Source organism: Microcebus murinus, chromosome 12, assembly GCF_040939455.1.
Source record: "Microcebus murinus isolate Inina chromosome 12, M.murinus_Inina_mat1.0, whole genome shotgun sequence".
Classification (NCBI taxonomy): Eukaryota; Metazoa; Chordata; class Mammalia; order Primates; family Cheirogaleidae; genus Microcebus; species Microcebus murinus.
This window is the reverse complement of record NC_134115.1, coordinates 58,257,716-58,267,464: the sequence shown is the minus strand read 5'-3', so window position 1 is coordinate 58,267,464 and position 9,749 is coordinate 58,257,716. Positions and strand designations below refer to the sequence as shown.

At 52.3% G+C, this 9,749-nt stretch overlaps 1 long non-coding RNA gene across 1 annotated transcript; it reads right to left on the bottom strand.

Annotated features, from left to right (window-relative positions):
- Nucleotides 1-312: 312 nt before the first annotated feature.
- LOC142874371 (uncharacterized) lies at nucleotides 313-3,397 on the bottom strand. Its single transcript, XR_012922189.1, has 3 exons — nucleotides 3,217-3,397; nucleotides 2,341-2,423; nucleotides 313-392 (listed from the first exon to the last, which is right to left on the bottom strand). It is a non-coding gene; the product is annotated as an uncharacterized LOC142874371 (long non-coding RNA).
- Between the last annotated feature and the right edge of the window lie 6,352 nt (nucleotides 3,398-9,749).

Sequence of the window (9,749 nt, the reverse complement as noted above, 5' to 3'; positions counted from 1 at the left end):
CCCCCACGCTCCGCCTCCGCGCCGCCCATTGAGCCATCTGCCCGTCACTCAGCTCAGCCTCTGCTGTGATTGGGTAGCTTTCAACGAGCGCCTTGGAGATAGCCGCCCATTCCCCGCCCCTGTCACCCGGCCACACGCGCACACATTCCGGGCAATGATTGGTGTGGGTCTGATTGGTGCGCTCTGGGATCAATCAACCACACCTCTTCGCCACCTCATCGTGTCATTGGTGAAAAAGACAGAGGGCGGCAACTTCACGCGCCCTTTGATTTTATTGGTTCGTCTGTGGGACTCAGATCCGAGGCGGGGGGCATCTATATTAGTCCAATCTCCGGTTTGAGAAGGTGGGACGTACTGGCCACCGCTCGAATCCCAGGAGAACCTTCTGGAACCTGTGCAACGTCAAAGGCTGCCTTAAAGGAAAACTGCCCCCACCCGTTGGCAGTGACACTGTGCATTCTTTCCTTTCTTTAGAAGGGTAGGGGAGAGAGAGAGAGAGAGAATAGAGCACTCTGGGAGGTGTAGTTCCTGGACCAGGGCCAAAAGGTCTCCCCTTCTCAGCCGTCTTCCATCGCACCGTGAACCGACCTGGACCTGATCTGATTTAGCTTTACCTTACCTTGACCCAGAGTTGACCTGACATGACCTCACTGGATCTCAAAACAGACCTCCAAAGACATGCAGAGTTTAATTAAACGTCTTTCTGATCGCCCCTGTAAGGGTAACCTGGTAGCTTTCCTCAGGTGTAGCACCTCCAGGACTCTTGGAGTCCCCTTTCCATCCTCTGGTGTAATCCCCTCATCCTAGCTCCCTCATGGGCAGCACCCTTCTCAGCAATCCTCACAGCCACATTTCAGCCCCTAAGTAGGATCATTCATCCTACTTCCCGCTGGAGCTCCTGTATTTAGCTCCCTTACTTGTCTCTCTTCTTGGGGCCCTGTGACCTCCTGTCTTTCTCCCATTCTGTCTTGTCCTATTCTTTTTTTTTTTTTTTTTTTTCTTTGAGACAGAGTCTCACTCTGTTGCCCAGGCTAGAGTGAGTGCCCTGGCGTTAGCCTAGCTCACAGCAACCTCAGACTCCTGGGCTCAAGCAATCCTGCTGCCTCAGCCTCCCGAGTAGCTGGGACCACAGGCATGTGCCACCATGCCCGGCTAATTTTTTGTATATATTTTTAGTTGGCCAATTAATTTCTTTCTATTTTTAGTAGAGACAAGGTCTTGCTCTTGCTCAGGCTGGTTTCTAACTCCTGACCTTGAGTGATCCTCCCGCCTCAGCCTCCCAGAGTGCTACAATTACAGACCTGAGCCTCCGGGCTGGCCATTGTCCTATTCTTAATCCTTTCTTTACATCTGTGATCTCCCCCATCCTGGCTCTCTTTTTAATCCTTCATCTGGGCTCCCCGTGATCTCCTTTCTTACCCCCAGAATCTCTATCTCAGCAGCCCCCACCCCCATTAAATCATTAAATCTCAGCCCCAGTGTCCCCGCTGCTCGGAGCAGGCGGGGCTGCGGAGGCGGTCGCCAGCGGAAGCCGCCGCTCTAGCAGACACCGGTGCCTGGCGCCCACGTCACTGTCTCCCAGGCCCATCTGTGCTCGAGGGAGCGGGGGTGGGGAGGGGGTAATCTGGGGGTGAAGAGGGGGGAGGGGATTCTTGAGGGGTGTTGGTGACAAAGGAAGGGTCAGGGCAGAAGCTCTCATTTAAAACTGTTTCTATGTTTGTTTCCCAGAGACAGAATCTGGACACCCATGAGGCTGTTCAAAGTGGATAGAGCTGGAAACTGAGGCTTGAGTGCCTGGGCCCAGGCCAGAGCAGGAAGGGGGTGTGGGGATCTGGGGTCAGGTCTGCTTGTTCGTCACTACCTGCCTTCTTCCCAGTACTCTCTGTGGGGCCGAAAGCTTAAAGGGTGTGGGGTGTGGGGAAGAAAGGGAGGTGTGGAGAGAGGATGGAGAGGGAGTGGGATTAGGGGGATGAGGAGGGGAGCAGGGATGGGGTGATGAGTATGGGGTGGGGAGAGTGGGGAGTCTGGGGGGACAGGGTTAAGGGAGGGGAGGTGGGGCGAAGAGGGTGGAGAGAGGAGGGGAGGGGAGACAGGGTGGGAGGTAAGGAGGGGTGAGGATGGGGGATGAGGGAGGGGGTGGAGGACATGAGGAATAGAGGGGAGAGAAGAGAGGATGAGCAGCAGAAGGATGGGACAGAGAGGGGGTGAGGAGGAATGAGGAAGGGAGGAGAGGTGGGGTGACAAGGGAATGGAATAGTGTGACACAGCGATGGGTAAGGCGGGATGAGGGGGCCCAGGACTGGTGCTGATTCCTTAGATCTGGGGGCTCTCATTCCCCACCTCCACACTCGTGGGGCCCAGGCTCTGGGTGGCTCTGCGTCTTCCTATTCCAGTTCTGTCTCTTTTGCCTCCTCCAGCCGTGCCTGTGCCAATACGGAGGCAGTGAGTTTAGTCACCAGCCCTCACCTGGCCCCTGCTAATGCTAAAGTGTAGGCTTGGACCTTCGAGGGTGTAGGGCTGCGTGTTCAGGTGTTGGTGGCATGGACTGTGTTGTCTGCCTAGTTTGCTGTTCCTGCCCTCTGTCCCATTGCCCTGGGCGTCAGGGGGATGTGCGGGGAGCCAGGGTGTGCAGGGAAGCACAGAGTGTGAGAACACGGGCCCTGGAGTCGGGCTGTGGACCTTGTGAGGTTACTGCCACAGCTGGCCTTGTTTCCTTCTTTGTAAATGGGGATAGGCAACAGCAGTACTTACAGGGCTGTTGTGAGGGTTAATTAAGGTAGCACATATAACACATTTAGTCTTGAGCTTGGCAGGTAGTTAATGCTCAACCAAGTTAACCGTTACTCTGTGTGTTCACACATGTCTGGGTGTGCGAGGGCATCTGTAAACGTGTGAGTCTGACTGGGAGTTATTTGTGCCGTTGTATTGGTAATGTAATCTGCGAGAGTGTATCTGTACAGTTATTTTTGTGGGCATGTGTGCCTGATTCTGTTCTTTGCTATAGGTATGTCATTTTGTGTCACCGTACATGTGTGATTAAATGACTGTGTAGGCATGTGTCTACATGGTAGAGTGATGAAGTATGTGGCTGTTGACACGTTGACACTGTGTCTATAGCGTATGCACACATCTATGATCGTGTCAGTGCTAAACACCCCCACGCACCCTCCCTATCCATGGAGACGTCACAACCCTGGGTGTCCCTCATTTCCTCACCCTGCGGGAACCGGAACCCGTGGGCAGGGGCGGAGGTGGGTGCGGTGAGGAGGTGTTTAGACAGGAGCTCATGCTCCCTCCTAGACTGTGTAGGGGAGGGGAGCCCCCGATCCCGCACATATCCTGAAGGCTCCATAGGAAGTGCCCCCTCCAGCCTGTTCTCAGTGCCCTGTCTTGTCACCATGGCAGCAGTTGCCAGGGGCTCCCACGGTTGCTAAGATCTGAGTGTGGGAGGCTGCCAGGCCCTGTTGCCAGTAGAAACAGAGAATACTGGGGTGAAGGAAGACTACCCCCACAGCTGCTAGCTCTCTGCAGCGACAGAACTGGCCCTTGGGCCTCTCCTCTCCCCACATTTTACCTATGATTTGTATGTAGGAGTACTAGGTGTGTGTGTGTGTGTGTTGGGGGGACTTTAACAGGAAGCTGAAAATAGAATACTGGGATCTACCTTCTGAGGGAAAAATGGGGCTCTTCAGCCTGCCCATAACCATCTTTAAAGTTCAGAGGTCCTTAGAAATTAGTGACTACTTCATTTTGTCCCCCATCCCTCATACCTCTTCCCTGGGAAGTGTCCCTGCTTGGGTGACTAGGCATGCAATAACTGATGCTTTCACCTGGGCATAGGAACACAACATTGACCTGTTACCCTGCATGTGGAATGACTCCTTTCTGTGGCCAGACGTTAAACATCTCACCTGTTACACACTTCACACTGACATCAGAGCCCAGAATTTGGTCCCATACTGAGTCCCAACTATGGCCTCAGCCTAAGACACTCAACCTGGTTATAGTCCTGGATGAGACAGTTCCCTCAATCCAGCCTCAGCCTAACCTTTCTCCTAGACGTGGCTGAGCCTCAGTTTTGATAGCAGATACTTGAACTCATTCTCATGATCATTTCTGACCCTATACACTAGCAGCACGAAGCAGGGGACTAACTTCCTGGGGCTCACTAGAGTCTCCCTGCATGTTCTGAAGCTGCGTTGGTTAGTATCATTAAAGGTTCAAAAGGTTATTTCTTGCCTGGGGGGGTGGTGGTGGTGGTGAGTGTTAGAGATGACCAGCAGAGGGCGTGCAACATCAGGTTCTAGAGGCAAGTGCCAAGAGCCCACCTGTGAACTAAAGCAGTTAGTGTCTGAGTTGTGGATGCCAAAACTTTGGCATCACGTGGGTCCTTAAGTCATAGATCTTCTCCCTCTGGTGCAGCTGGGCTCAGGGCTGGGCACGCACCAGAAGGAGCTTAACTGTTTACTGGCATCTCAGGTCTCAAGAGGACTGTATACCCAGTAAATTATCCCACCCCCAACTCAACATTTCTGACACATGCTCATACAGCTTCACTGCCTTCCCTGGTATCCAGTTATCTTTTGGTCCTACTGAGCAGAATTTTGCCTCCTCATAGTATCCACCTTTCATCTTAGCTCTGTCCTCCTGTCCTCAAGCCCACGTTGACCTCATCAGCCTTGTCAGCAAACATCAGCAATCTGCATCCTTCAAGTCTGCTCCTCTCCAGGACTCCTGCCTTTGTGGCTTATTCCTCTGCCTTGTTCGACTCCAGCTTCTAAGATCATGTTCCTTTGAACGGGTCTCAGTTTGTGGTGCCTGACTCTGATTAGCTTTTTCCAGGAGCGCTGGTGCAGGAACAAATGAGCTGGCCTGCTTCCCTCCTCTGACTCTGAACTTCTTTCTACATAGCCTCAGATTAGGTCAGTTTGCTTTTTGGTAGCCACCTCTTACTGTTCACCCATAGCCCTTTTCTCTCTGAGCTGCTAAATCACCTCTTGCCCATTTGTGCTTGGTATAATTTTGAAAGGAAAGTTATAGTTATTTTAAAATAACAAAGATGGGCAGGCACATGGCTCGTGCCTATAATCCTAGCACTCTGGGAGGCTGAGGTGGGAGGATTGCTTGAGCTCAGGAGTTCAAGACCATCCTGAACAAGAGCAAGACCTCATCTCTACTAAAAATGGAAAAATTATCCAAGTGTTGTGGCATGTGCCTGTAGTCCCAGCTACTCAGGAGGCCGAGGCAGGAGAATCCCTTGAACCAAGGAGTTTGAAGTTGTAGTGAGCTACAATGAGCTACAAGTTGTAGTGAGCCACTGCATTCTACCCAGGGTGACAAAGCAAGACTGTGTCTCAAAAAATTAAGAATTAAAATTAAAAAACAAGGATACTTGACATAAATGAAATAAAGATATTTTAGCAACACCTCTGAGTTTTAGGGCAATACTTGGGCTTGGAAATCTCTGTGCTTGGTGTTTAATTAAAGATGGGACAAAGAGGCTGGGTGGGTGTAGTGGTTCATGTCTGTAATTGCAGTACTTTGGGAAGCTGAGGCCAGGAGTTTAAGACCAGCCTGGGCAACAGAATGAGACCTCATCTCTTAAAATTTTTTTTTAAATATTGGCTGGGCATGTGGTGTCTGCCTGTAGTCCCAGATACCCAGGAGGATTACTTCAGCCCAGGAGTTTGAGGTTACAATGAGCTATGATTGCACCACTGTGCTCTAGCCTGGGAGAGAGAAAAAAAACCTGCCTCTTAAAAAAAAAAAAAAGGGACAAAGAGGGACTGGAGGTTACCAGCTGGCTTGGCTGTGACTTCAGCACTGTGGACAGAGGCACCTCCAGCTATGCATGGGCCTGTGGGAGGGTGGGGATGACACAGCCTTCAGATGGAGCAGGTTACTCAGTGCCTTGCAGGGTATAAAGCTCTCTCCTCTTACCAAACTCATTCTCTCCACACTCAACTATCAGCCCAGGAGGATGCCAGGACAGGGACTATTTTCCAGATTTTTACAGATGGGGAAACTGAGGCTCAGCCAAGTCAAACTCTAAGCAATTCCTGGAAAAGGTGATATGTGAGAGAACACTACCCATGAGTAGCAGGTTTAGCAAGCCATTGTTTCTCTTTGTGGAGACTTTCCCTTGGGATAAAGTGGGAGTGCACTTGAGCCAGAGCAGAACAGGGTGGGTGGAGGTTTGTGTGGAATGGAGGCACGAGCCAGCTCTGGGAGCAGGTGGCAGTTGGTGAGAGAGGAACAGTCCCCAGGGAGTCTAAAGTTCCAGCTGGGACTAGTGCACTGAGGGTGGGGAGACCTTATTCATTAGGCTCCACAGAGATCCAGCCTTTATGTCTCTTTGTCCCAATGCTTAGCTTCACTGAGCCTTGAGACAAAGGGACCAGTGGAATGTCATTAAGATACTCTGAGTCCGAGGGACCCCCATAGGAAACTCCAGGGAGGACAGTAGGGGAGCCCAGTGAGTGAGTGGCATGAGTCGTGCAGGTGGTAGAAATCTGTGACAGGGCTACAGGCCTGGTTACCAGGCTGTGTCTATTTCCAGGTGGAAAGGGGAGGTGCTAGACCATGCAGCAGTGGTTCCCTTGAGGTGCACTTTGACAGGCAGCACAGCTGGAGGCAGACTACCTGCTTCCCCCAATTCCTAGCTGTGTGATTGTGCAACCTTGAGAAGCTCAGCCTCTCTGTTCCTCTCTTTCCTCATCCATAATGTAGATCTCATAGGGTTGGAGACTAACTACTTTATGCAAAGCACTGCCCACTGCATAGTGAGTGCTCAAAGATTAATGTTAGTGGTTACTTGGACTTGGAACCCCCTATGGTTCCTATGGTTTTGGAAGTAGAATATCTGCCTCTGACCCACAGCTTAGAGATGCCTTCCCATCTACAGGCACTGGCTCTGCTCCCACCAGGTAAAAGGGAGGAATGGAGATCCCACAGTCTTCCAAATGCTTCTTCAGACCTTAGTCATCCTAACCCTATCATATCACATTAAAACAATTTGTAAAATGGGGAGGAAACACTCAGACCAGGGAGAGCCCAGAAGACCAGGAGAAAACAACCAATGAGCTTCCCTCCTTTGTAGCTCAGCAGGAACTGGGAAAAATGCCTAAAACTGGCTCTTGGTGGAGAGAGAGAAACAATATAACAGATAGGCCCAGAGAGCTGTCTCAATTTCCCTGAACGCCCTGCCTCCTCCCTTTGGCACCCATTTCCCCTCTATATCTGTGGTGGAATCCAGAGGTGTCTGTACATCTGTCTGCATGTGGTGCTGCCCCTACCCCTACCCATCACTTGAGTCTTGGGAAGGGTCAGGGCCAGGAAAGCTCTAGAAAGACAGCCACAGTGTGCTGCAATCTTCCTGGAGGCCACAGCTGCCCCGGTCTTATTGTCAGACCCAAGAATTAGTCAATGATGGGAAACTACACAGAAATGGCAGGTTCCCCAAACAACAGGAAACAGGAAGCCAAAATAACATCACAATCTCTTTATTATGATTTCCACTGTGCCCAGCCTCTGGGAGCAGCTCCTTCTGGAGCGGCTGTGAAGGCTGGCCACAGGGAGGAGCATGCAGCTGTGGAGATGGAAAGACAGGGCCTGGGGTCGTCCCCCTCAGCTTCCTGTCAAGTTACCTTCTGCAGAAAAGCGCATGGGAAGGGCACGCGGGGCGGGGGCGTGCATCCTGCGCTGTTACTCAGGTGCTCTCAGAGCCCTCGTCACAAACCGTGCTTGCTGGAGCCAGAACACGGCCAACCCTAAATGGCTGGAGGCAAGCCAGAAGGGCTTCGTCTCACCACGGATATGGGAAGGCCTTGCCACTTACACCTTGATGTTCTCCGCTGTGGTTGTGCGTCCCAGGGCTATACGAACTGGAACGCATTAGGCTTCTTAGTCACTGGCCCAGACGGGACCTGACCCCCCTCCATGCTCACTGGGGCATGTGGCCCAGAGAGAAGCTTTTCTTTAGTGCCAGTTGGGTCTAATGGAACCCAACCTGTTTGTTTTCCTTTCAAGGTTGCCAAAAACAGCAGCAGCAGGAAAAATGCCCAGTCCCACCCGACTCCAGGGCCGAGCTGTCAGGAACAGGCATGATGCATTAATATCCCTGACTCCAGGAGAGCCCACTGTGTGGGCTGCAGCCAGGGGCCCAGAGAGATATCCTGGGCAAATTCACATGAAGGGGCTTCGAGAAAGCAGCAATATCATTTCACTGTAAATAGGGGCGGGGTAAAAAGGGACTATGGTTACAGGTGCTGCCAGGATGTCCTGAAACTTGGGCAACAAGGTTGTTCTGCCTTTTAGTGCCATGCATGTATCTGCCTTCACTCTGCGAGTCTGAAGGGAACATGCGTGCAGGATCGCTAGCGCCTGCCACCAGTTCTCAGTCCTGCCTGGAGGTACTCTCCGCTCTGGGCAGTCATGGCTGGCCTGGGGCCCTGACAGCTTCTGCTAAGTTTCTCCCTTGGCTTTAGGGCTCCCTGGCGCCACTCTCACTGAAGCTGTGGTACCTGCAATGGTTGAGGTTGTGCCTTAGGCTAATGGCCGGGGACACAACCCTGGCAGTTTAATTCTGTGCTTTCCATATTGATGAAAGGAACAGGGGAACCCTAAGACCTGGCCGCTTAAACAAGGCCAGGGTGACAGCCCATCGGGATCACCAGAGCCAGAAAGGCCAACGTCTGCTCTGCCACCCCAGTTGCTTGGGCTGAGGGCAGAAAAAGGCAATGTACTCATGGTTTCAGCCGTGGTTGTCCTCAAGGAAGAGCACTTGAGAATTGGATCAGTCCCTAGGAGGGAGGGAACGGCGCCATCCCTGCACACCACATCCCTGCACCTCTCCAGTGCTCTGTTGGGGAAGCTGGCTTCAGGAGAGGCCGCCAAGGAGCACATCTGGGGAGGTTACAGGGCCACGGCCACTTCCTCTGCTGGCCTCTGTCCCTGCAGCTCCACTGTTTTATCCACTGTCACTTATTTAAATGTGAACATGGGAAAGAGAAATGCTGGGTGAAAAACTACCAAGTGGTTTTCAGAGGAGCTGATCTGTAACCCAAGCCTTCCTTGGTTGAAGGCTGCTTGGAAAAACACCGATCACACTGTTGGGCAGCCAAGAAAAGACTGAAACATTTTCTCATACCCTTATTAGAGCCAGACACTCATGATGGTACTTGGCAGAACTGCAGCGTCACAGTGATGGAAGGGCTGGAAACGGAAAGGGAGCGGCCTCACTAGGTTCATAAACGTTTTCACATCTCCACGCGTACTGCAGAGGGGCTCTGGGGACTAGGGCACTGTAATGGGAGATTCTGGATGGGGGCTTGGTGTGGGCCTTCTGCAATCCTGGACTGGGGAGCAACAGAGCATCCCCTTTGGTGAAACATTAGATGCCTGTGGAGAAGAGCCCGGCTGCTCCTCTGTGCTTTTCTGGGACTCCTGTGGACTGGGAACTCTATTCTTTGCTGGGGGCCCTCACCAAGGAAGCTTGCTGTCCTGGAACAGGGAGAAGGGTGATCGCAAATGGGCCTACTCCTGTGGTGGCCGAACTCGGGGGCCTGCTTTGCCAGGCCCTGGGATAGAGCAGGCCTGATCTGGCCCACGGACTCTCACCACTCACCCACAGAGAGGGAGAGGCAGCGGCTCCAGAGAGGTAGGCGTCACCTTGATCTGGGAAGGATCAGGGCACAAGATGGACTGCCAGTCCCCGTGACTGATGAGGAGGCAGGAGAAAAAAGCTATTC